General features: G+C 34.7%; 1 protein-coding gene across 2 annotated transcripts in view; it reads left to right on the top strand.

The window, feature by feature from the left end:
• The window catches only part of LOC138314761 (PDF receptor-like), a 104,290-nt gene that overhangs the window by 30,162 nt on the left and 48,814 nt on the right, over positions 1-25,314 (top strand). The window contains exon 1 of one of the 2 annotated variants that reach the window (XM_069255260.1): positions 22,016-22,351. The exons of the other annotated variant lie outside the window; for it this stretch is intronic. The gene's annotated coding sequence lies outside the window, so the exon portion shown is untranslated. Of the gene's footprint in view, positions 1-22,015; positions 22,352-25,314 lie in introns of those variants that run through there. 2 annotated transcript variants of the gene reach the window in all.

Here is a 25,314-nt window from a genome sequence, read left to right as displayed (position 1 = left end):
ATCATATGTGTAATAATACCACGTGCTGATGTGGAAAATTAATTGACGTTAGATAGAAGAAATGTTTTTTTTTTTTTTCTATTCTTGTTTTTACTATCAATGCGAAGTTGTTTTCAGGTAATATCAAGTTCGTGTAGAAAACAAAAGATTAAGTTCAATAAGATTCAAAATCAAAAACTAATTATTGCTAACAGTCCTAGTTGGAATATAATTCCATAACCGGAGGCAAGTTCAGAATTTCTTAGGCACATTTAGGTTAAAGAATACACTGAAAGTAACGAACAATATCATCAGTGCTTTTCTGAAAAAGGACGTCAAGTAAGGAAATCATAAGGGTAAAAAAGATTTAGTAAGTTCATTTATAGGATAATTTTGCTCATGTATCTTTGAATTCTCCAATAACACAAGATTATATGTTCATTAGACAGACACTTGTTAACCTGAGGGGGTATATTGGACACTGAAGTTGATCTTTTGCATGACTAGCGTACGAAACACTGAAAATTAAATGGACAATTCGGTTTAGGATTACATTAAAACTTGCACATATTTCGGAAACAAACCAGTTCTAATGGAAATTAGATTAGTTGGTTTTACTGTGATATGCCAGAAAAAACCCACTGTTGTCAATAGTATGTGAAATGTTCAATCGCCATTACACATAGCCTTGTATGCCGAACCCTGACCCTTGCCTGTGTAATAAAGAATGTTTTGCATAGAACTACTCAAAACGCTCTTACAGTTGTGTTAACATTATAAGATGCATGTTCTTGTCTAAAAATAATTTCATCAACTCCTGAGTGGTTAGGAATTGCATTTGTTTAATGTGCGTGACTTTGACTCGGGTAAGGGTACAGCGTACATGTTGTACCTGCTTAATCGTATTGATCAACGATTTGGAATTTCAATGGTATTAATCAAAATACTTAACAAGGTTGTGGAATTTGTCACTATTTCTTGTCATATGTTTCATAAGGAATGTAGAACAATACTTTATGTCATATTTTGCTTCGTGGTTATGTAATGAATTAGCCTCACTGAATTGTCCCTTTAACAATTCAAGCAGTAAGACTGTTTTATTGTCACAATATCTTTAACAACAGTTAATTGACAAAACCCTATTGTTATATTTCAGTATAACATTAAGAAATCCTTATTTTGTCTCATAATGATTCCCTTGAGTTGCAATTTTGGTTTTCGTCGAAGTTTCGGCATTAGTATTGTAATTAACTGTAATGTATTTTTACATGTTATTGCCTATGGAGAGAACTTGCTTAATTCGACATCGCATTTTGCTCCATTTTTTTTCTCATTTTTTTTAAATTTAAAACTTTAGAGCGATCGGATATTGTGTTTTTCAATATTTTAAGCAGAATATGTTAATTATATTGTGCTGATTTTATTGACAAAAGCTCCTCTACCAGAGAAAAATACAACACGAACATACCGCAGTCTCCAAAATCATAACCATTATTTTCAACTTAGATCCACAATATATACAGCTATCAAATTATTCTTGAAATAAAAAATATTTCACACAACCCGACAATTCCAATTTCAGTTTGTCTTTTAAACAAATTTGTAAAATGTCACCTAATTAAAGTTTAACTTCTGCACCGTACTACAATGTCCATATTGTATTATTTGGATACTTTAAACAGAAACATGAATACGGTAGAGCCCATTAATATAAGTGTGGTTTAAATAAAGTGATTAATAGCATCTATACGCGTTTGTCATTGCCCGTAACGGAGACGTCGCATTACTCAAAATAAAAAAGCCTTCTCTCCATTTCTCTGTAGAGTACCCAGTCAAACGTAAATCATTAGCATTGTCGATAGTTTTATTATTGTAAAATATGCACGTGATGAAGTTACTGTTTAAGGATTATATTGCCGGCGATTGTTTTCTGGGTTTCGTCTTGGTTAAATGAATGTCAGCGTCATCACTTTTACATGGTATTAACGATCTGAAATTAAAATCTGTTTTCAGCTAATGCGTGCTTTACTGCAATGTCGGTGGTGATATAGATGGAAATTGCTAATAGAAGCAATTCTATTATAGCAATCATTATAAACAAATTATATCTTTATGTGTTTAGAGTACGTGTTGTTTGTTTTTGCAACTTTGTTGCGAAACTTGTATTAGCTAGTTGATTTTCATGGCCGTAAAAAGTGATTCCATTTAAAATTATCGTCTTTAGTATAATGGCAGTCTCGCAATAAAACAAATGATACTGCCAAAACAAATCAATAATCAGTAACCGGACCTACATACGAAGGAAGGACTTTGGATACAATCACTGTCTTCTATATTTGATATTATGTTATACACTGAAGTGATTAAAACGTGTTATGAATTAACAATAACATCATACGTTTTCTATCTATATCTGTTTGTGATTGTCATTCCTTGCAATAGGGCATTATCATTTTAACTACTGCCACATTTGTATTGCAAAATCTCACAATCACAACGAGTCAACTCAAATATACCGTCTAAACAAACAGGAGAGGGCGTCTTTTCATGGTCTGTGACGTCATCCACTGTGTACAACAGATGTAAAGTTTCACTACCTAATGATGGTCAGGTGGATAGTAAACTATCCAATAGTATTACCGTTGGGTAGTCAAATAATATGCATGATTTTTAAGCCTTGAGAACAATTAAAACTGTGAAACAAAGGTCCATTTTATGCAATACTAGTACATGTACGTAAAGATATCGTGTTAAGAGAAAAAAAACTTTGGCGAAAAAAATATTCCTTCATCCTGTACATGTGTTCTAAATGATTCTTCAAGCACAACGCGCACTTAGTACAAAATCAATGACAGTGATTTTTAGGTGTATTTGGAGCCGAAGAAAGGCCGCTTCCCCTTGAGAAATTTTGCTCTATTTTCCCAGTTTAATGGTAATGTTTTTCCCGAAAAAATCTCTAAAAATATACATGTTTCAAGAAAGATACAATGTAGTTTTTTCGCAAATGAAAAAGTGAAGACCCTGAAATTATGGAGGGGAAAATCACTGAATGATTTTAATATTAAGTCACGTTCGATTTCCATTTAGAACAATCCAGGATTTAGAATCCTTACACAATTTCCTTTGTGTCTGCATGACAGTGCACCTCTCCACAAGGTGGCTGTAACAGTGTCAAATCATATCCTATCTTAGAGGTATCTTTTGCGCAACTCTTCTTTAAAGGTGTGTTTTGTTCACAACCATGAATTGGATTCCAAGAACACTTTTGCTCCTTCGGAATTTATAATTTCCTCATCATAAATATCACTGAAAATATGGTATTACGATGATAAAATCTTCATTTGATACCCACAAGAATAAAATTCACAAAAACTGTTTTTGATCGTTGTGTGTAACTGATTGAAGTATCACTATCAACAGCATGTTGATATGGCGAATAGAATGCACGTGTACAGTGTACCTATATATAAACCCTACCTGGCTGTGTTCATTCGACAATTGAATAAACCTGATTTACCTGTGTAACCAATTAAGTTCTATTAAACTATCCTACAGTTGGATAATTGAATTGTTGCAATGTTTGATGGGGGTCAAAATGGGATGGGGATTTTTTAAGTGGGATAAACCACGAGTTGGTGTTGAATAGGCCAGAGAAAACGCACTTATCGAGGGCCGATCTCTGGCCTTTTCAACACCAACTTGTGGTTTATCCTATATATAAACATACAGGGAGGGGGGTCTAATCATGACCTTAACAGTTAACTAACATGACATAAACCTAACCAACCAATCAATCTTAAATCTCCATAGTTTAGGAATGATAAGAACCCGCTTAGTTGGTATTTGGCTGTTTTAATGTTTTCTTTCCTCCTGAATTTACTTTGGAATTGTAGTTGATTTAAGTCTCGGGCCGTTTAAATTAATGAAAAGGAAAAACATCACCACCCTGTACTTTTATTGTATCTATTAAGAAACGACTCGTTTGGAGTGGACTTTATTGTGGTCAGTCTATTCATTTGGAGTATAAGTCACGGGTCAGAGCCAGGAAGGCCTGATCTGTATAGCAATCGTTATCTTGGTTGTGAGTCTTTTGCACTGTACTGGGAGCAAAACAATTGCCACCATCGGTTCTGAAATCACGGGAAAAAGGTCTTAAGTTGTGCAGGCTAATAATAAATCATATGATCGATAGAATGTTTGAAATTGCTCACCAGAATGAATGAAGTCATAAAATGACTGAGCAATAACGATGTATAATGTAAAAGGAAGAACATTTGTTCAATTCCTGTTACGTAGAAAACTATAAACGATGCAGGAAATGGTATTTAATGGACAGAAACGCTCCCTACAGATACAATCCGATCTGCATATAATATTCCAATGTTAATATAGAAACCTTAGACACTTAAACTATGACTATCCACTGCATTACAGGGGTTACATACATTGTACCTGATTCGGATATGAGGTGAAAACTAGTTTCTGACTCCCCAATCCATTGTTAGCAGCCACAGCAACTTTTTTTTATTCAATTCTCCATCATCTTTTTAAAATAATTTTGCTTTCATCCAGATCGCTTGTACTATATGTACTTCAGACTTCAAGCCTCTCTGACGAGCCTGAGAAAGATGAAATCCCTAATTCATTTTTCACTCAGCTTTAAAATTGCTTTATTTCCTTATGTCTTCCTTGATGCAATATCACCTCAGGTTGTTTTGGTACGTACACATGAAACAACCTCCCGAAATAAAACACATGAAACAACCTCCCGAAATAAAACAATAGCAACATTTCACTGGTGGTATGAATAGCTCTGTAGAGCACAAGAGTTATCCTATAGATGGTCGCACACAAATGTAATTTGAATATGACAGCCGAAGTAACTCAATTTCTGTCCAGAAGTTGGCTCTCTGGAGAGAAATGCTGACAATCTCGTTTATATTCTCCAGAGTAAAAAAGAGGCCAATCGTCTTTTTTCGGTATATCTAAGAGAAATAGTACAGGGTACTGCCATTCATCGATCTTTTTTATGACTATTACCTTTACACAATAATTCAATACCGTTATATTATTTTTGATAGTACGAAATTCAAGCAAAATGCATTTGATTTCTTATTGAGTCCGAGAAATTGCCATATGAAGGAAATTCTTATTAAACGTATGTGATCTTGTTATTACTACTTTTATTTTATTTCTTTCTGAGAAGGTCTTGTAGAAGTACACATGGGGAAATACTTGATGTAGCACACATCAAACAGCAGGATAATACTTTTACATTCTGATTCGAAATACTGTCAATTTAAAATAACTACTTTCCACGAGATTTTTTTTTTCGTTTTCTGTTTTACAACGGACCTGCTTAAAATGACTAATTGTTTTGTTATAAGAATCCATCAAGGGGACATGAAATAAAGAATTTTATAAAGAAGGGTGATTGGTACCTTCGGCGGCATGCTTTAGTGGGATAATAAATAAATGGCAAGAATTTCAAACAGAAACAACACGAATATACCACAGCCTCCCAAAACATACCGACATACACAAACCGCAACACATTGCATGCCATGGGGCCGTACAGTGGCTGTTAAAAGGACGTTAATAAAACAACAAAACCAAAGTTTCAAAGAGCAATGTCAGTAAAACGTTGGCGTGTTTTGATATGCACTGTTTTGAAGAGCAGATTTTATCTATGGCATTTATAGCATCGGGTATGCGTGTGGAAGAATAAATCTTTATACATTTTATTTCAGTCACACTCCGGTATATATGTATCATAATTATAAAATATTATATTGAGTTTGTAATTTGCCCATTTAATCGTAAAATCTAACCTTTATTATAATTCCTGCCATATGAAATAGTTTTACATTAGTGATGCATCCCCTATGAATACCGGTAGAAATATACTGTACCCGCTGGCTCGATCAGCTGCGTTAGAGTAATAAGTCATAAGTCCTTGTCTTACATTGAACATTATATACTAATTAATAATCTAGAGTCGCGCATGTACTCGATTGTGGGAAATGTCACTGCCAAACTGTTTTTATTTCTATGATATATCCATTGCTGGACAATGAAATTATTCGTAACATTGTTTTAAATTGGTAGCGACAATTAACAAATGATCTTCAGTGACTTTTAAACGTACAGGCTACAAAAATCCTTTAATATCCATTATCAATCAAATCAAAATGTTCTAATCTGATAAGACAGTGACAACACTAGTTTGCCTGAATTTCGAGTTGATATAAGGCTTACATTTTGACTATATACACGCTCCGCCCTCTTTCTGACAACTCAGTGAGTTACCGTATTATTTATATGAAGATACACTTAAAATATATTATCCTTTTGCCAAACCACCTAGGCCGGATAGATGTTTTGTCATGACAAACATCACAAACGTCTCCAATTGTAACGCATGTATCGTATGATTTTGCAGTGTTTAGACCAGTAATATAATGTCAAAAACTATTTTTTGGACTGTGAAGAAGGCCCTATAGTGGCTGAATATATATTCCATAGAAATGATTTTTTTTACTTTGAATTTATTTCGGAATATTGATATATAACGTTTTTACCTCAGTATGAATAAAATGTCGAATAATAATCTGCCGACACTAGGTTAGGCCCAACTGTATAAGATATGTAAACTGTAACTAATCAACAGATATAATCGTAAATGTTTTTATTCATAACGTCTACTTTGACACCGCTTCACTTTTGGTTTGGTGTTCGGTTGAGCGAAGGCTCTGGGGTCTGTCCCCTGGCAGAGACACACCATAATCTAAAGTGGTAGTTTCTGCTTCTGTTTCTGCTTAGAGCTCCGCATTTAGGCGAGTAGGACGACTGTTTCGCCCGTTGTCAGTATAATATGACCGGATACGTATGTGCTTGTTCGATGTCAAAAGGCAAGAGTTCAACTATGACACACGGAAATACCGCAGCCTCCAAAAGCATACAGATATCCACACACGGAATCTGCTCACATGTGTGACCATCCTTGAAAGACACTGACTGTCGATAGGAAACTTAACCTGATAAACCAAAACTAAGCCAATCTGTACAATTATAGCATCTCCTCCTTCAGAAAATGTTACGTCATTTAAAACGATTCTGGCTTTAATGAAATTCTATTAACATATTCCGTATCCTTCATGTGTTATACATTCAGGTTTTTCTGTGTAGTGTCTTTACCAATATTATTTTAGCGCCTTTGCAGACAGTGCTACCGAAGACATTAATTTGGGTTTGAAATTGAACCTGACCCGATTGGGCTGGACTTGATGACATCGTCAACGAGTATTTGTCTGTTCTTGCGATGTCTGGTATCTCCTTCACACAGGACCGTGAGAAGCAATGTTTGGAGATGTTATTAGATTATGTATGCTTTTATCCGAATATCAGGGAACTTGTGACATGTGTATAATGATTGAAGCTGTAGGGCGAAGGAATATTATTAGATTGGAAACATGAGATTATCACGAATGGGACACATGCTAGGTTATACAGAAGACCAACACGTAAAATGATTGCGGATCAAAACTCTCCGGTGGCATGATACGATACTCACACCAGGTTTGGGCAGGACGTTGGACAAAGGACGTTCTTGTCACGATGTAACTATATATATGTCAGGTTGTGCATTTAAATTACTACGTCATTGTTGCTTGCCTTCTTGTAATAGCAAAATCCTTGTCTGTCCGTTTTATATTGTCTCCACATTGAACGAGGAAGGAAAGTACAAGCCTGAATACCTCATTTAATTACAAGTTAAAAACTGATGCTCTCTGCTTTAACGATAATATTTTTACCAACAGTTCGCGCGCAGTATTTTGGCGTCATTTGTTTTCGTTTCAACATGTTAATACACATAGCCGAATCCTTTGAGTGAATATCGCAAAAGAAAAGTTATCGTCCCGTCTCTGTGGAAGTTTATCGTGCGTCAACCATTTAGGATGATGTTAACACCTTTGTTGATAATGTTTGACAAATACATAGGGGATAATAAGTCATTAAGCTGTTACTTGTAAACGAAGATGATAATTGAATGTCTTTTGACAAAAGATTGCCAGCTTTTCACTTGAGAATTATATCACGTTCAAAGTTTGTAATCTGAAACATGTATAACACATTTCAGTACAATACGTTTAAGTTGTTTTGACACAACATACTATTTTAAAAATGTTTTAAGTGTATATTAAAAAATATGAACACCATTTTAGAGAGCTTCGGCGTCACCAATACGCCCCAGTGGTTAACACACTTCATCATGTCGGTACTAAATAATTGAAGTGAGAGAAAGAGTTAATGTTGAAATGCTTTAATTGTGAAGTTTAATGTTAATGTAGAATACTCCATTTTGTCTCACACAATGTATACTTTTAGTAGTGTTGTTATAATTCAGTTCTATCATTTCTATTCTTAAAAGTTATATGTGCCGTAAATTGGCAAAAAGGTTTGACATGCAATTTTTCTTCAATATACTATTAAAAACCACCAGGTTTGATAAATGAAGCTGTGAAAATCATTGAAATGGACAGAGAAACATATATGATGCCTTATAACTTTAGTTACAACACAGAGTTTATGATAAGTAATATTCTTGTTTTTCTGCCTTACGTACTATTAGATGGAAACATACTTGCAGAAATCACTTTGTAATTACTAATAGCATTGTAAAAATGCGAAATGAAATTAAAGACCACAACCTGGATTCATGGTCCGACAGTATGTACTGATCATTTCACCGCGCTGTAGATGTTAATATAAGTCATATATCCTTATTAATTTTTATTTGATGCCATCCAGAGACATTTTTATCAAAATACAGACATAATAACGTGAATAACGGCGATGAAGAGAGGCGCTAAATGATTATAATTGTCCTGTGCTCAGCATTAGGGGAGTAGGACTGGCTTACCCGTTGTCAGCCTTTTTTATGTTGCCATATGACTGAAGCATGTCGCCAAAGATACCAGACAACACTCCAGCCGGTCACATTATATTGACAACGGGCGAATCAGTCGTCCCAGCCCCGGTATGCTGAGCGCTAAGCAGGAGCAGAAACTACCACTTAAATAGACTATGGTGTGTCTCGGCCAAGAACCCAAAGACTTCCTCACAGGGCCGGGCGCTCAACCAAATGCCAAAAGTGAGGAAGTGTCAAGGAAGACGTTAGGAAGGAGAAAGTAAGGTAGCAAGAAAGCAAAAATAATATCTTGAATTTAGTCGCCTTTAATGATCATGCAATAAGGGCTGCAGATACAATTCTAACGCCCTACCTGCAAGGCAGTATTGTTACCAAATGAGGTGTGTTTGGTGTCTTCAACATGTTTCAGTGAGATAACACTATAAAAAGGACAACTATTACAAGGAGACGTGACAAATATACCACAACACATCGGACACATGGTCCATGATTGGAGGTTGGTGTTAAATGATTCCGTCTGTTAATAGGTCAATCAAATCAAACCTTTTATTGGCCATTGTTAGATTGTTGCACGGTTATAATCACTGAAGTCATTTGGATCTTTTATTGTTCACATAATTGATTAACTAGGTGTTCGTGTGAATTGAATATTGATTATTAGGTTAGTGTACAACATTATGTATCTACGATATTTTGTTTTCTATTCATACCTATCGATTTTTTGTTTCTTGTACTTCCCGATTTCATCAAGTTTTCATTATTATTGCTTTTAATGTTATAAATTCCTATGAGACATTTTACCGCTGCAATAGCTATTATTTGTCCAGAATTTAAAAGGAATTATGTTCAATTTTACAAAATAGCAAATGTTTTATTCCATAAATAAGGATTGAAAGATGATAATTAAGAACAATTATTTTACCGTACAGATAATATTTTCTTTTTCAGTTTGGTATTTATTTTAGATTTATACCGATATTCTACCGAAACCTGTAATGATATAATTGCCATGGGATTGACTTCCCCTATATCATTTATTAACAATTGTTATCATTATTTGTTCCTGTAATTTACTGCTGGTGCCTTCACTCATATTACATTAATTTTCATTTACATCTTGAAATTGGCTGTGTACAATTACTTGTGTTAACATGTGCGACACCTACGTCTTGGTAAATGAACAAGTTGTTTTTCTTGTTTGTTTGCGCTCTGATCAGACCATTATGTATATCGTGTGTAAAATAACGAAGAAATAACATTAACGAAATAATATTTAATAATCTACAATATTTTGTTTGTTTGTTAACAATGACTTCTAAATTGAGAAAAACTAAAGAGAAAACGGTACTATTTTTCTGGTGTATAGAGAATATTTACTACATATGACCGTCAGAAGATGGTTTTGGCCTTAACTATCGTTATAGATGTTTAAGGCAAAAACCAATGCAGTGTGTTGATTTCGGGTAAACACTGCATTTTAAAATAAATATCTTAATCGAAAATGGATATGTATTAAGGCTGCTGATCTCTCCATCAACACAAAAAATATTGTTTTTCTGATAGTCATAAAACAATTAAACTTTATCTTCGTACTTACAAGTGTAATATCAATAATGAACTGAACTATTTTCACAGCTGTAAATGTTTATACCCATTGACAAAGTGCAATCTTAACACTATTGCGATTTCTACTATAGAAAATAAAAAGCATTATATACATAGTCGTCTAGTGGCTACGAGATCAATATACTCAAACTATGTAATATGAAATAGAAAAAAATGAGACAAATATAGTAAGCGAGTTATGCGTATTGAAGTCTTGGAAGATATAAAGGGACAATTAAGCGGTGATTTTTCTTTCTTGGAAAAAATATATACTTTAGATATTTTTTTACATAGATAATTAGAAGGGCTTCAAAATTATATAATCTATATAGACAATTAAAAGGCTAGGTTCCTTCCTTTCCCCCTGCTCTTGATGGGTAGGGCTAGTTACTGCTAGACGATGCCATGATATGACCTATTAGGATCTAGGAATCGTCTTCCAAATTAATAGATATATATAGGTATAGCAGACGACTCCTTCCACTCTATGCTTTCTCTTCATACTTTGCTCTTCTAACTCCATTTCCTATCTTTTCGCGTGCCCAGAAACGATAACGTTACGGCACGTAAAACTCTTCAATTCAAATTCTTTCCTGGAAAAGATGGTGCTGACTGAAATAAGCTAGAGTTAACCCCCTTACCCCGTGTGTTACAGAGACATATCGATCAGGTCTGTCGTAATTCATGCATCAATATAATGGTTAGCTACATCCATACTTTGATCTTCACCTTAATATCGGTTAAAGAATGGTGCGCATTAAAAATTAAATTGAATTAAACCAATAGTTTACAACAAAACCGTACTGTTGGTCTGATGATCATCACGGACTTGTCAGGAAATTAAGTTTACTATAATGATATCTCATATTCGGTTCGGTTACTTTTTCTCATAATATTGGAAACGACTTATTTACATCAAAAGAATGTTTGATCTAAACGACTTGGGATTATTTATATAGTCGCATTCGTTTATTCAACGCGTCAAACAGGTAGTTAGTTGTATAGAGAGAATAAATTGATATGATCAAATATTTTTTGTTTGGTTATACTTTATTTCGTTCCAAAAAAAATGACTTCAGAAATACAAAATATACGAACCTTCATTCTGTTCTCAGATAATATTGTGTTCACAAGCAAACAATATTTCTTTCAATCAAAAATAAAGAGGTTATTATTGAAAACGTCCAGTAAATTTTGCTTTCATACGTTGTTCGTTATATAGGTCTATAATTATAACGAAAATAAGGTGAATATATACAGTAATGAGTTCGTTATAAACACTATCGTCATATAAAATTCGTTATAGACATAGAAACAATATTAATATTAAATAGTGCTGCAGTTAAGATTAATTTTATTTCGTTATGCATGAAATTTTATTTTAGCCTATTTGCTTGAAATCCAGTTTTATTGTATCACATTTTTCATTTGTGTTATTTCTAAACAAAACCTTTTTAAAATAGTATTTGTCTCTGATTTTCAATTAAAAATATTACCTTAAAAATATCGTAGAGTATTATCAAATCAGAATCAGTAATAAAATGTGATATATATGAGTGACAAATGAACAGTATCCTGTTTCCTTTTATTGAACACACAATTGGAAATCTTTATTGTTTACAGGATTTTCGATTGAAGTCTTATTTTCGATTAAAAATTAAGACACTGGCACAAGAATGTTGACGACCGAAATGTTGTATAACGCATGCTTAAATCGGGACTGGTTCGTTTAACATCTTACAACAAGGTAAGTAAACAATGAAGAAGTTGAATTCCATGCTTTGTTTTTTTGTTTGATTAATTAACGTCCTATTAACAGCTTTGGTCATGTAAGGACGGCCTCCCATGTATGCGGTGTGTTGCGTGTATGTTGTGCGAGGTGCGTGTTTTGGGATACTGTGGTCTAGTCTGTATTTTTTATAGTGTCTTCTTGTGCATAGTGGAACTGTTGCAACCCAGTTTTTAATGCTGGGCGCCAGCAGGAACAGCTACATTTTACTTTGCATGCCCCAGAGCCGAAGCTCAACTCAACCGCAGGATGAAGAGGAAAGATAATATCCTAAATTAAGTCGCATTTTACAATCATGCAATAGGGGCAGCAGGTACAAATCCAACGCCCTACCTGCAGGACTGGAATTCCATACATTACACAGTTAACCTATCAACTTAAACATGATTAATTACCAGTTAAATTCAATATCATTAGAAATACTAAATATGTGACATGCGCATGACGACAAACATGAAAGTACAATGCAAAACATTGCGCATCATTATCTGTCATAGATCAAGTTGGTTTGTTTTATTCTGCTGCACCCTTATCTATACTTATGAATTTTGTATTTAAACTGGTTTTCAAATCCTTTTACATGGATTGTGAAGAGAATAGATCGAAATGAAGTAGTTTGCCTGAGTCAGTATCCACTTTTTGCAAACCGCACATTTTTTGCTTTTTATCTTTTGTCACTTGGTTAAACAACGCCAACATATATGTATCTCTGCTCTTTCTTGGCCCTAAGTATAAGAGGAATGGAAGAAATGGTTAGCGCATTGTCAGTTGAATGTGACCGTTTTGTGCTAGCCTAGTACACTTTTATATGAATATTACAAAAAAATTCATGACGAGCAATCTTGCACTTTTTATAGTGCTATATCACTGAAACATGCTGCCGAAGACACCAAGCAGCATACCAGCTCATATTATACCCTATAATGGGCGAAACAGTCATCCCACTCCCTTAATGCTGAGCACATAGCAGGAGCACTTTTATAGACTTTGGTGCGTTCCGGGCTGGGCACAGAATCTAGGGTCTATTTTACAAGAACGAGTGCTTAAAGATACGCATTATGACGGTGTCAACTACAGCATTTACCACAAACCGGCATTTGTTCTACAATGCCTTATTCTGAGGTCAACAATTCATTACCATTGCCTACAGTGACAGTTTCATTGTACGATATATAATTCATGGAGGTCTTACAAGCGTTTGATGTATAATAGATTATTCAAGTAGATCTTCAAGCACTTTAATGACATTGAATTTAGTTACTGTATAAATCTAAACAGTGTGCCCTTGTCCATAAAATAACAATTTAATTTGATGCCGACGCTATGTTGATTACACATTGTTATCTATTTCTAAATAAAGTATAGTGACTTAAAGATGATATAAAGCAAGCAGAATCATTAAGATATACAAGATATAAGGAGAAAATTGAGTAACTATATATGGCTCTATGCTAATTAAAATGAAAATGAATCTAGTGTTAAAATATCTCTATTTTTGTTAAACGTTTTCTTAAATTGTTTAAATCAAAGTTTAGATAATAAATTCCTTTTGTTCTCTATGACAACAGAACCCCACAATTATTATCAATCAGAAGACATAAGACAACCGTTTTTACGTTATTTACACCAAAAATATCACAAATTAAAGAACAATTTAGGAGGAACAGGAAGTTGCTTCTCTGGCAAATTAATAGATACAAATAGAGTGTATGTCAAAATAAAATAATTTAATGGAATGGGAAATTATATGTTGATCATTTTTATTTATAAGTCGGATTATCCCCAGAAGTTCATTTCGTTTAATGTACTCATAAAACAAATATGAGTTTCAACCTGTACAATTTGACATAAGACTCATTCCAACATAATAAGGGTGCAGCCCTTCGTGTCCGAAGGGCATGAAGTGCGAAGCTCTTCTAAGGTAACACACACATGAAAATATAAGAAAAAACACAATCTTTTAAATTCAATCCAACACACTGACAGCTTGAGTTTGTGGCCGCCATTGTTTTATCCATTGTAAAAAATCCCATCAGCGTGAATGCGATGCTTTGAAGTCAGCTAATTATATAATCAAGCGGTTCAAACGCTTTTATGATCCGAAAAACATAACCTTCATCCGGCAGAAGCTCGGTGCTATTGCTCTTTGATTGCAAGTGTTCAAGTGATGGACCACTTTCAATATAATCAGCTGACTAAAAACGGAATATATGTTACGGAAATAAAATGTGGATTTCCTTCTCAAATAGGGGTTTGGAGACAAGGACAGAGTGTGAATATATGAATAAAAATAAACAGAAAATTTGGATCTATTATTTCCATAAATTGGACTTTTTAACATTGCATAATAAATTGTTTACTGAAACATCTGGCTGCGCTCTTTAAGACCTTGCCTTCAGTCATATTAAAACAACGAATATCAAACACTGGGAGTTTATGGTAGGATGAGACCGACTCAGATTAACAAATATGGCAATGATGTTGTTTAGGTGATTGGGCTGAACGTCACATTATACCGACAACGGATAGTAATGTCCGTTCTCAATTTCACTTCCGGCCGAGTGATTCCAGTAATTGTCTTGGTGTGCAATGTTCATGTATGCGATTTTGGACCAAATGGTATATCGATCGAATTCAATATAACTATTTAGCCCATTAACTCTGATTTTAAAGCCGCTCTGAGTAAAAGTCGAGAGGCCTATTAAAACCGTCATCATGTGTAATGATAATTATTTTCAATAAGTGATCAACATTATTGACAAAAATAAGGATCTCGTGTTTTACTTTACCTGTAAACTGCTGTTTTAGTAAATGATGCAGTGTGTTGGTCACTGAAAGAAACCACCGCACCGGAGACAAACACGTTACACAAATATCATGTGAGGTAATTCAGTAATAGTAAGTAATCTTTACTGTAACATCTAAAAACTACTTTTTCTAATCATTTTCTGATTTAATAATTTCAGAATTGACCGAGGAATTTCAGACAATATAGATTAGGTCCAATAATGTTTATGATAATATATGTAATACCTAAAGGCGCTACACTGTCAGAGTGACTTGTCAAGGAATTGTGTATTATCGCCAGAAGACTTAAATAGTATTATTTTTTGAAATATAAAGTGAGACAACATGGTTATATACTACAATGGTAAAACTATTGGTAATCTGAAACACTAACAAAAAGAACAGCTACAACTTACACAAAGCACTAAAACCCCTATCAGCCAGTATCAAATGAAATGAGCGCTGGGAATTCTACAACAGTTCAACAGTGATCAAGCTCATAAGGTATTTCTGCTGTTATGTCAAATTGACATAATTCTAGGTTTAATGTAGATGCTAAACACTGGGGTTTCTGATAATGTATACCTTTTTACAGTAAACAATACAAGTTTGATTTAAAGCTTGAATATAAGGTATTGTTATAATCTAGAATTATTCGAAACATTTCAAAGGGAATACAGATAAAGATCTATTAAATCACATTTCAAAATCCTTGATATCAATTAAGGATTTATAGCAAATACAAGCGATTTTATCATGGAAGGATTTATAGCAACTCGGTATGCATAGAATGAAGTTAGCTCTATTCCTAATGCTCCCTTCTGACCGCGGTGTTCTATTGGCGAGAAGTAATTCATATATATGCTGGCAGCGCGTTATTGGGTATATATCAGGCTCCGGAAGCAGCAGAAGTTAACGAGCTTGTTTCTTGTAACCAGTGTAAATAGCAATATTAAACGCGCTACCCAAATTAACCAAACTGACCCATTTATGACGACCAGTCTGTGCAATTTATTAGGAGCGCTGTAAAAAACGAGGGAACTGATTAGTCTACCTTCATTAGAGGCGAGGCTCCTGTGTCATCTTATATCTCTTGCTAACGAAGGTACTGGCACGATGTATTTCAGGTTATTTCGCCCACATTTACAGAAATTGGGACGGAGCTGATTTATCTCCTATCTACATAGAAGGTAGTTACCATTTAGTGCAGAAACCAATCTAGTCTCTTACATCATACAAAAGACTATCGCTCTCCATCAGGAATAGGGCATATAAGTAAATGATTCTTTAACAAAGCAATTTATGCATACATAAATATGATGATAAAATGAAATGACACACGGGATGATGTGTAATACCACACCATTCGTAGTAGTTAAATGATAAATCAGTCGTTTTCCTCTCCGTTGGTCTATAATTATCAATTAGGCATATGAATCTTCGGAGAGTTCCATAAGGTGATATATACCGCCCTGGTAGAATTAAATGAATCATTAGATTCTACAAGATCGTTATTATCAGATTCTTTTATATGTCGAGATGAAGGATAGGGATATTCTACCCAAGGGTTACAAAATGTTATAAACCCCATGGCTAACCAACGTTTGACAATATTCTGTGATCCCGAGGGTAGAATATCCCTATCTTTCATATCTACATATTAAACAGTATTTTTCTTTCATACCTCGACGTTTTTTTTTTCCAATTTTACAACTATGATATCCTGCCACTTTAAAAAAAGTCAATTTCCCATATATGAAAATTACGTAATATTTTAACGTAAATACCGTTAATTACATATATTATAATAAAACCAGCCTTTTTTTCTGAAAAAAAAAGTTAAAATTTTACCAAGAAACATTAATTTTGTTGACGCCGTAACGTCACGAGACTGTATTGCATGGATAGGCATGTAATACAGCCTCAGGCGACATGATCCATCGGTGTATTGGACTGCTTTTGATGTGCTTGAGGGGCTGCGGTGGCCGAGTGGTTAAGATGTACCGACATATTACCACATAGGTCGCGAGTTCGAATCCCATGTGGGGCAGCTGCCAGGTACTGACCGCTGGTTTTTTCCAGGTACTCCGGCTTTCCTCCACCAACAAACCTGGCACGTTCTTAAATGAACCTGGCTGTTAATAGGACGTTAAACTAATCAAACCAAACCATAGTATTGGACTACAATGTAGATCAGCCAGTATTGCAGCAGAAGGTATGAGAGAATGCACCATATGAAGATATTGTGCATGTTGATTAAAATACAACGATAGTAATAGGATGTCACATTGAAGCACACAGTAATTATAAAACAACGCATCGATATGCTATATATCTACCTGGCCATTATTAGCCAATAAGAAAAGTGGACAATCCGGGCATATCTAATATTATAAGAAATGTGAAATACAATTAATACAATTTACATAAAGAAATAAGTATTCTGTGTTTCCATGCATGCAAGTATGTATATGACTTATATACTTTGAATTTATTTAGAATTTTGTTTCTTGTATTATATTGTTTATTCAGCAGTTAACTATTTATCTGTTTTTTTTTTTCAGTTACGGCATCTTCCCGTCAAACTTTTATTTGCTAGGAATTACATATTTTCAACAAATCTCAGCTTAATACAAAAGCAGATATATATTTCTAGTTATCAAAGTGTATTCCTGCTATGGGCCAGATATACATCATATACTATGTATCATATATTCGTCAGAATTTCCTTCGGGGTCATCCTCATCCAATTAGTACTCTTTATCAAACTCTTCATTTATCGTAATTTTACACGTGGGTTCGGCCTGCAGATGACAAAGGTTTGATGCATGTAGCAGACATGCTTATCTCAGAATGCCATGCCCATTTTCTTCTAGGCCTTCTCCCTTGCTGCACTATATCTATCCACCTTATACGTCGTGATAAAAGCACAATTTCATTAGCGAAACAATGAAAGGATATCAGAACGTGAAAACAATTGAGTTATTTCTATGGCGTATAAGATACATTCTCTTAACTCACTGATACACCACTGTATCGATATTGTATTGTTATTATTGCCTTATAACACCGACGATAAAGTAAACGCTCCTTTACTTAACACATCCATTTATGTCCGATATCTCTGATACGGAGAACCGAAGGCTTCCTTCGCATCGTCTTACTCATTTAAGAGAGACTGATATAGTTCCACCACATCCTGCCAAAGGATGGGGAACATTAGTGTTTCTGTGTTTAATGATGTAGGTCCCTAAATGGCCTTTGTTGTTTATATAAGAAATGGACAAGGACTTTCATTGCAGATACATGCTGTATCATGTGGTGATAATGGTTTTTTATTATGTCTTTAAGCATCTTAGATATTAACATCATAGAATGTATTCATTCCCTGTATAACATATGTTGCGAGATGTCAGTGCCTTTGGTTCGAGAGACTATGACATGTTCTTGTGTATCTATCTAAAGTAGTGGAACTCCTCTATACTCTATAGTACTTACTGACTGAAGAAACACTGAATAGCATAAATCATCAACACAGTCGTCCCATTTCCTTTATATTGAACATTTCGTAGTACGAAATAGCAGATCTACTGTTATTTATAGAATACGGTACATCTCAATTGAGGGGACAAAACCAAACTCTTTCTCACACGGACGAACTCTCAACTCACGGCTAAACATAAGGGAGTGGCAATTGAGACGTTATATGACGAAAGTTGTTTAGAAAGAATCTTAGACAAAAATTTGTTGACTTTGAGTGCTAAGAAATCGATCTATTTATAGATTCTTTTGTGCAATCCTTCTGACAATGTTTGAATATGTGGTTTCCACTGACAATGCCGTTCTGTAGTTCAGCCTTAAGACAGATTGGCGATGTCATCTGCAGGAGGTCAAGTTGTCACAATATACGTGCAGTACGAGTTATCTTTGTTTTGATAAAACGACTACATAACTGTAGAACATATATGACGACATAGGAATATAGGATATGTAACTCTCTGTTGGCGTTCATTGTTCAGAATTTAGACCTCTGAGAACTCAAAATGTTGCAGTATACAAGAAATTTTGAGATTATGTCGTAGTAAATACATATCCTCCGTGTGCTCCTGTTGGATCATGTTCCTATAAATAATTGGTTAAAAAAATTTGAACGATGTTCCAATTGGTTATATATTTGTAAAATTTTGAAAACGATGTTCAATTTGCCATTGAACTCGGTGACCGTTATTGTGCAGCGAGGCGAAGCTGACGCACGCTCTTACACACTTTAGTTTGCGGAAGTTGTGAAAACACAACGATTTTCAAGTAAGCTCAATGTGTTTGTGAGATGTCGTCTGACTTGACGATATTACATCCTTGGGAGCCATGTGATTATATAATCTACGTTTAGATCCATATCGCCATCGATAGATGAAACAAATTCACTTGTGTTCGATTGGATACACAAGTATTTGTGGTGACGCGGAACTGTCAACACGTGGGATTATTAGCGGTGCATGTTTTATAATACACATGATTAAATACTCAAAGGAGCAAAGACAAGAGGATATGTTTATCAACTGACCTCTATCAGAGGGGTCTCACACCCGTCCCACCCCAAAGGCTCGATCCGTAGGACGAACATAGGCACAGGGGTAATGTGTTACATTTGACACCCATCATTTTTAACAAAAATGAAAGCACGTCGCCCCGGTCGGGATATTTTTATCCGTTTCTTTATACAATTGTTAATTTAAAAATTGTTTGAATCATATATAAATTATAAAACATGTAGTATATTGTTTACATTTTTTTCCAAAATTCTATGAAAAACAACAATATACACGTAATGTTTCCGTCAAAATGTAAACAAAGCCATGTGTTTCTTTTAAAAAAAGTAGTCTTTTTACGTTGGCACAGAACATTTCCTTACGCAAGTTCAAAGTTCAATGTTACCAATGCAGTTATGGTAAACAAAATCGGCTAGTATTAGCGTATAGTGACCAAGCCTAGCAAGTGTAAATATATGTTCATGTATGTACCAAATCCTCCTTTCCTACAGTAAAATAAGGATTTATGAAGTTAGAAAAAAAAGCCTTCTTTATCCCCGCTCCTCCAGCCCCTGCGGCCAAGACCATTATTGATTTCTGTTTACTTGAGGTTGCTCTAGACAAATTATACCAAATTATTTCATTCATATGTCATAGGCCATGGTTTATATACAATTTACTTTCTGGCAAAGATGCCAAATTCGAACCAACGATTTTTAACTGTCTGTTTATCATTAATGCAGCAGTGTATTGTGCGCATTCATTAATACAAATAAAATTCACTAAAGTGGAACTTTGGAAAAACAGTTTAAAGATGATACATTAAAATGTGTCTGACGAAATCGAAACATTCCATTATATCCGGTAAAATAATTAGTCACAAGCATGCAATGTGGAGTTAACTTATACATTTATATTCATAATGTCCGAACATGAAATGTGAGTAGGAAACCTCACATCTTCATAAAAATATTTGATTTAATAGCCTGGCATACCATTTTAAAGCAGGGCTTCAACGATCACATCGGAGAATTGAATCGCCCGAAGTCAGTTTAATCTGCCCGTGTGCGTGTTCGGTGTCTGACTGCATGCTTCAGTGAGATAGCACTATAAAAAGGACAACAGTTCCAATATTAGAAGAAAACATCACGAATATACCGCACCCTTCCAAATCATACAGACATTCACACACTCAACGCATTGCACAAATGGGCTACCGTCCTTAAATGACCTTGGTGGTGACTCTTTTTGGCCCCTGGATATCAGCAAGGACCAATGTGTGCATAGTATCCAAAAGTTACCCTGGCCCTGCAGGTAGGACGATATCTTGATGCCCTCCCCCCATATTCCATGATAGTAAAAGGCGACTAAATGTAGGAGATTATCTTTCCTCTTTCTCTCTTTCTTTACCGACTATCTTCCTACAACCACCCCCCGCCCCCCCACCATAAGACCGCTCCACTTAAGACCGCTCCACTTTTGGCTTCCGGTTGAGCGCTGTGAGCGTTGGCTATGGGTTCTGTACCCTGGCCGATAGGATTAAAAAGTGTTAGTCTCTGTTCTTGCTGAGCTTTTAGCATAATGGTAGAATGAAGACTATTTTGCACAGTGTCAGTATAATGTGACCGGTGAAGTGCACTTGTTCGGTGTCATTGGTAGAGTGCCTCAGTGAGATAGCACTATATAAAGAGCAACAGTTCCACTATAAAAGGAGATGCAACACGAATATACCGCAGTCTCCAAAGGACAAACACTCAACACATTACATACATTAAAATACAACATCCATGGGTTGTAAAATCCTTTGATCTAAAATGGGGGCGAGGACCATTGGTCATAGAAGTTTCTACATATATGAAATATTATCAACCTAAAATACAGTGTTCGGTAATCAATAAAGTGATATTTTGATTCTAAATTTGAATTTTATATTTAGGAAATCATAAACGGCAGATTCCGAATGCCCCGTAATCAATCATACACCAGGACAAGCCTCGGTGAGTTGTCTTTCTGTCGGTTATACACATTTCATCGGCTATCGATCTTGTAAGGAAAGAATCTGACAGAGCGAACACTATGACCAGCTTTCTCGTGTTTTATCTGGATGGTAACGTTTCACACCGAGTCCCTCACACTGTTGATCATAGACCTAGCTCAGGTACAGAAAATGACCAATTTCTGAGGGATACGTAATTCACCGCTTTATAATAACTCCAAACATACACACTGGACTTTGTATTGTAAATTGATTGTATGTTTTACCAAAACTTCTCATTTGATCTTTGGTATACGCCTTGGTTAAGACTAGGAATGGTTCATTAGTAAGGTGAACAAGTTTCGCTATCAGAAGTGGACACCATCTAAAACTTGGAAATTGACTACAAAATACTATTTGGCCGCATATTAATAACCAGTCATTCACGCCTCCTCGCGTCACAGACAAAGAACACCCATTAACGACAAATAATTGACTGCATATAGAGATACAGTTCAGCAAGGCTGATATGTTGGCGTAAGCTTACAGGAACAATCGCGCGTGCTGTGGACAGTTATTGATTGGCGTTGACGATGCTGGACAGACGCTGATCTTAACACCAGTCTGACCAGCAATTATTTCAGGAGATCAGAGCATTAAACTGAAACGAAGATGATTCGGAATTAGCTTTCAACTCCACGGAGAGAAGTTTTCCTAAACAACTATACCGGTTTATATTGTTTAAACATTTTCACGTAAGTTTTTCAAACTTTGTTTTTTATTTCTTATCGTCTTACCAGTTCAATAATGAATGTTAATTACATTTTTGCGTTTCGTTTATTTGATTTTGTGTACTTCCAAATATATCCCCGATGATTTGTTCAAGGCACACAAACTTTGTTCATCTAATTCGATTGATGTTTACTGATGGCAATTATTTAATTTTTCCATATCAAAACACGATATTCTGAATTAACTATGAAATGCCGATAATTCTTTAAATCTAATTTTCGAAATAACGTCATTTTCTGCATCTAAATTATGCGTGTAATTATTTTATCAAAAAGTCTGCTTAAAACCTTTTCATGTTTATCTTAAGGGAACTTGAAACATTAAAAAGTATACAGTGCATAATCCTGAAGCTTTTAAAATAACAACCTGTAATTTAGTTTAAATGTATAAATAGGTATTAAAAGTAGTGTACTTCAAGCGTGTTCAGTTTTAAATATCCATTTCCCACTGAGAAAGACTCTTTTAAGTTATTTATTATTTAATATGAATCTTAACCTTAGCATCAATCGGTGACACTTGTAATACTCTTGATAATTCAAAAACTGCATTGAAAAATAATTTAACGTCTAGGAGCAAACCTTGCAACACCGGTCACATAACAAATTCAATTGCATTGGAAGAGAATGGGATACAATGTTATCAATTTTGATTATAAGAATAAACTAGCTAACAAAATTGCACCTTGAAGTACAGAGTGGAATATATTATAATATAATATAATGGTATTTGGAATATACTGACACAGTTGTCCACTAGTATTAAGCAGGGTGACGTTTTATGTCTATTGCGTTTAAACTTTTAAAAAACAAAGCAAATGATTGAAGTTTTCGCATATCCTTCAGGTAATTTGAAATCAATGTTAATGTACGTCTTCTCTCTAATACAAGATGATTATATTAGGGAAAATCCTTATCTGCTTTTGTATCAAACTACGGGTCATAATTTCCTAACCGTAAAATATATCTGAACGAATTTAACACCCCAAAACATACATTAATATGCCGTTGATGATATATTTTAGATTAAACGGCTTCAAACGGTGCCTGACTTAGGCCATGCTACACTGTCGCATGATGCATTGTCGTTTTTTCGCTGCTTGCTTTTGTGCTCGTCGTATTGTCCAACTGTCGCTTAGTAGGGACGCCAATGCGATGGCGCGACATGGCCGAAATCAGACACAATAATAGCTGAAGTATATATAAATATGACGAATATGTTTGGTTTGGTATATATGTATATGATGAATAAGTTTGGCTTGGAAAATATGTATATAAATATGGTAAATAAGTTTCGTTTGGTACAAAATGTTTCGAACGGTACTTTTATGTTATTTCGGCAATAGTTTGAATGAAAGCAAAGGTCACTCATTTTCAAAACCATTCTATAAACAATCACAGGTTTATTTCCAGGTGATATCACCGGTCATTCTATTGATAATCAACATCAAACCTCGTGAATATCACTGTATGTTTTGTTTGCAACACTTGCCAAACGTATTCTTGCCTACTTAGACACATTGTTCTTGTATTGCTGTTGTCTCTATCAATATGATAATATAGTTTTCCGGTTTTATGATTTCTATTCGAATACTCGTCATGCATTGACTCTTGTTATTATAAAAAAAATATAGAGAAACGATTGCACTGTCCTTCCGGTTTTTATAATTTCTATTCGAATTAATTATCGACTATTGGCTCCTGTTTACTTCATTCCCTTTGAGATAAGATCTGGGCTCTGTCCCCAGGCCGAGGCACTACAAATTCCATAAAAATAGTATTTTCGGCTCCGGCTTAGCTTTCGCTTTAAGAGAGTGGGACGACTGGTTAATCAATATATGTTTAATATGACCGGGTTGGGTGTGTTGCTGGGTATCTTCGGCGGCATGCTTCAGTGATATGATATTATAAAAAGGACAACAGTTCAACTATACAAAAAGACATAACATGAATATACCGCAATCTCCAAATACGCGCACCATGGACTTCATACAAGCTACACACATGATCCTTGCTGTTAATAGACGTTAATTGATAAAAAAACCTTCATTTTCTTTGACAGAAAAATATATAATATGAATTGACGCAACCTATTAAAACTAGGACCAACCAGAAATCTTCAACTTATTAAATGATCAGTGACAGTGAAACCACTGAAGCGACCGATGAACCGAAGGTAAACTATAGCGATCCACAACACTTATCAAGCTAAACGTCAGGGATTGATATAAAATTTAACAAGCAAACACATTAATCGTAAAAAACCTTGTTCTCAATGTTGAGGACGACTTAGTGAAATGTCGCTTACATTATCAAGAGGTTAAGTTCATAACGAAAGCTAGAGTTATCGATAAAGAAATTTTGTTCGAAATAAATATCACAAGAGGACTTAAAAATTGTATACAACTTAATCACATCATCTTGTATATTTCTTTCGAATAATAATACAATAGTATATTAAGCTGACAAGAAAAAACAACTCCAACGCATTTTCAAAGATAGCATATATTTTAACTTCCTAATATTTGCATTCTGATAAAACATAGTCTGAAAAATATTCACAATTGTAAATAGATAATTGCTATTCGACGATTTGATTGCTGTTGTTATTTTGTTTCATAACTAAAGCTAATGAACTTTTAAGTATCGATTTATTTTTCATTTCAGAATATTTTATTGTAAGATGTTAATACAAAGTAAGTTGCTGAACAAGCAATGCCTATATCAGTTCTCTCCCGGAAATATGGAATGGCCATTACAACGTCGTGATATTTATTATTTGTGATAATAAGGAAAGTGTTGTCTTTTGATCCTTCCATTTAAATCAGTACTAATGATGGTTCTATCTTCAGCACGACATCCTTACGATGAAGATAATATGTATAATGATGAGATAATGTGGTCTGGAATATTAAAAGCCATATAGGTAC

This window comes from Argopecten irradians, chromosome 2 (genome assembly GCF_041381155.1).
Source record: "Argopecten irradians isolate NY chromosome 2, Ai_NY, whole genome shotgun sequence".
Taxonomy (NCBI): Eukaryota; Metazoa; Mollusca; class Bivalvia; order Pectinida; family Pectinidae; genus Argopecten; species Argopecten irradians.
Note: the sequence above shows the minus strand (reverse complement) of the source record. Positions and strands in the feature narration are given on the sequence as shown.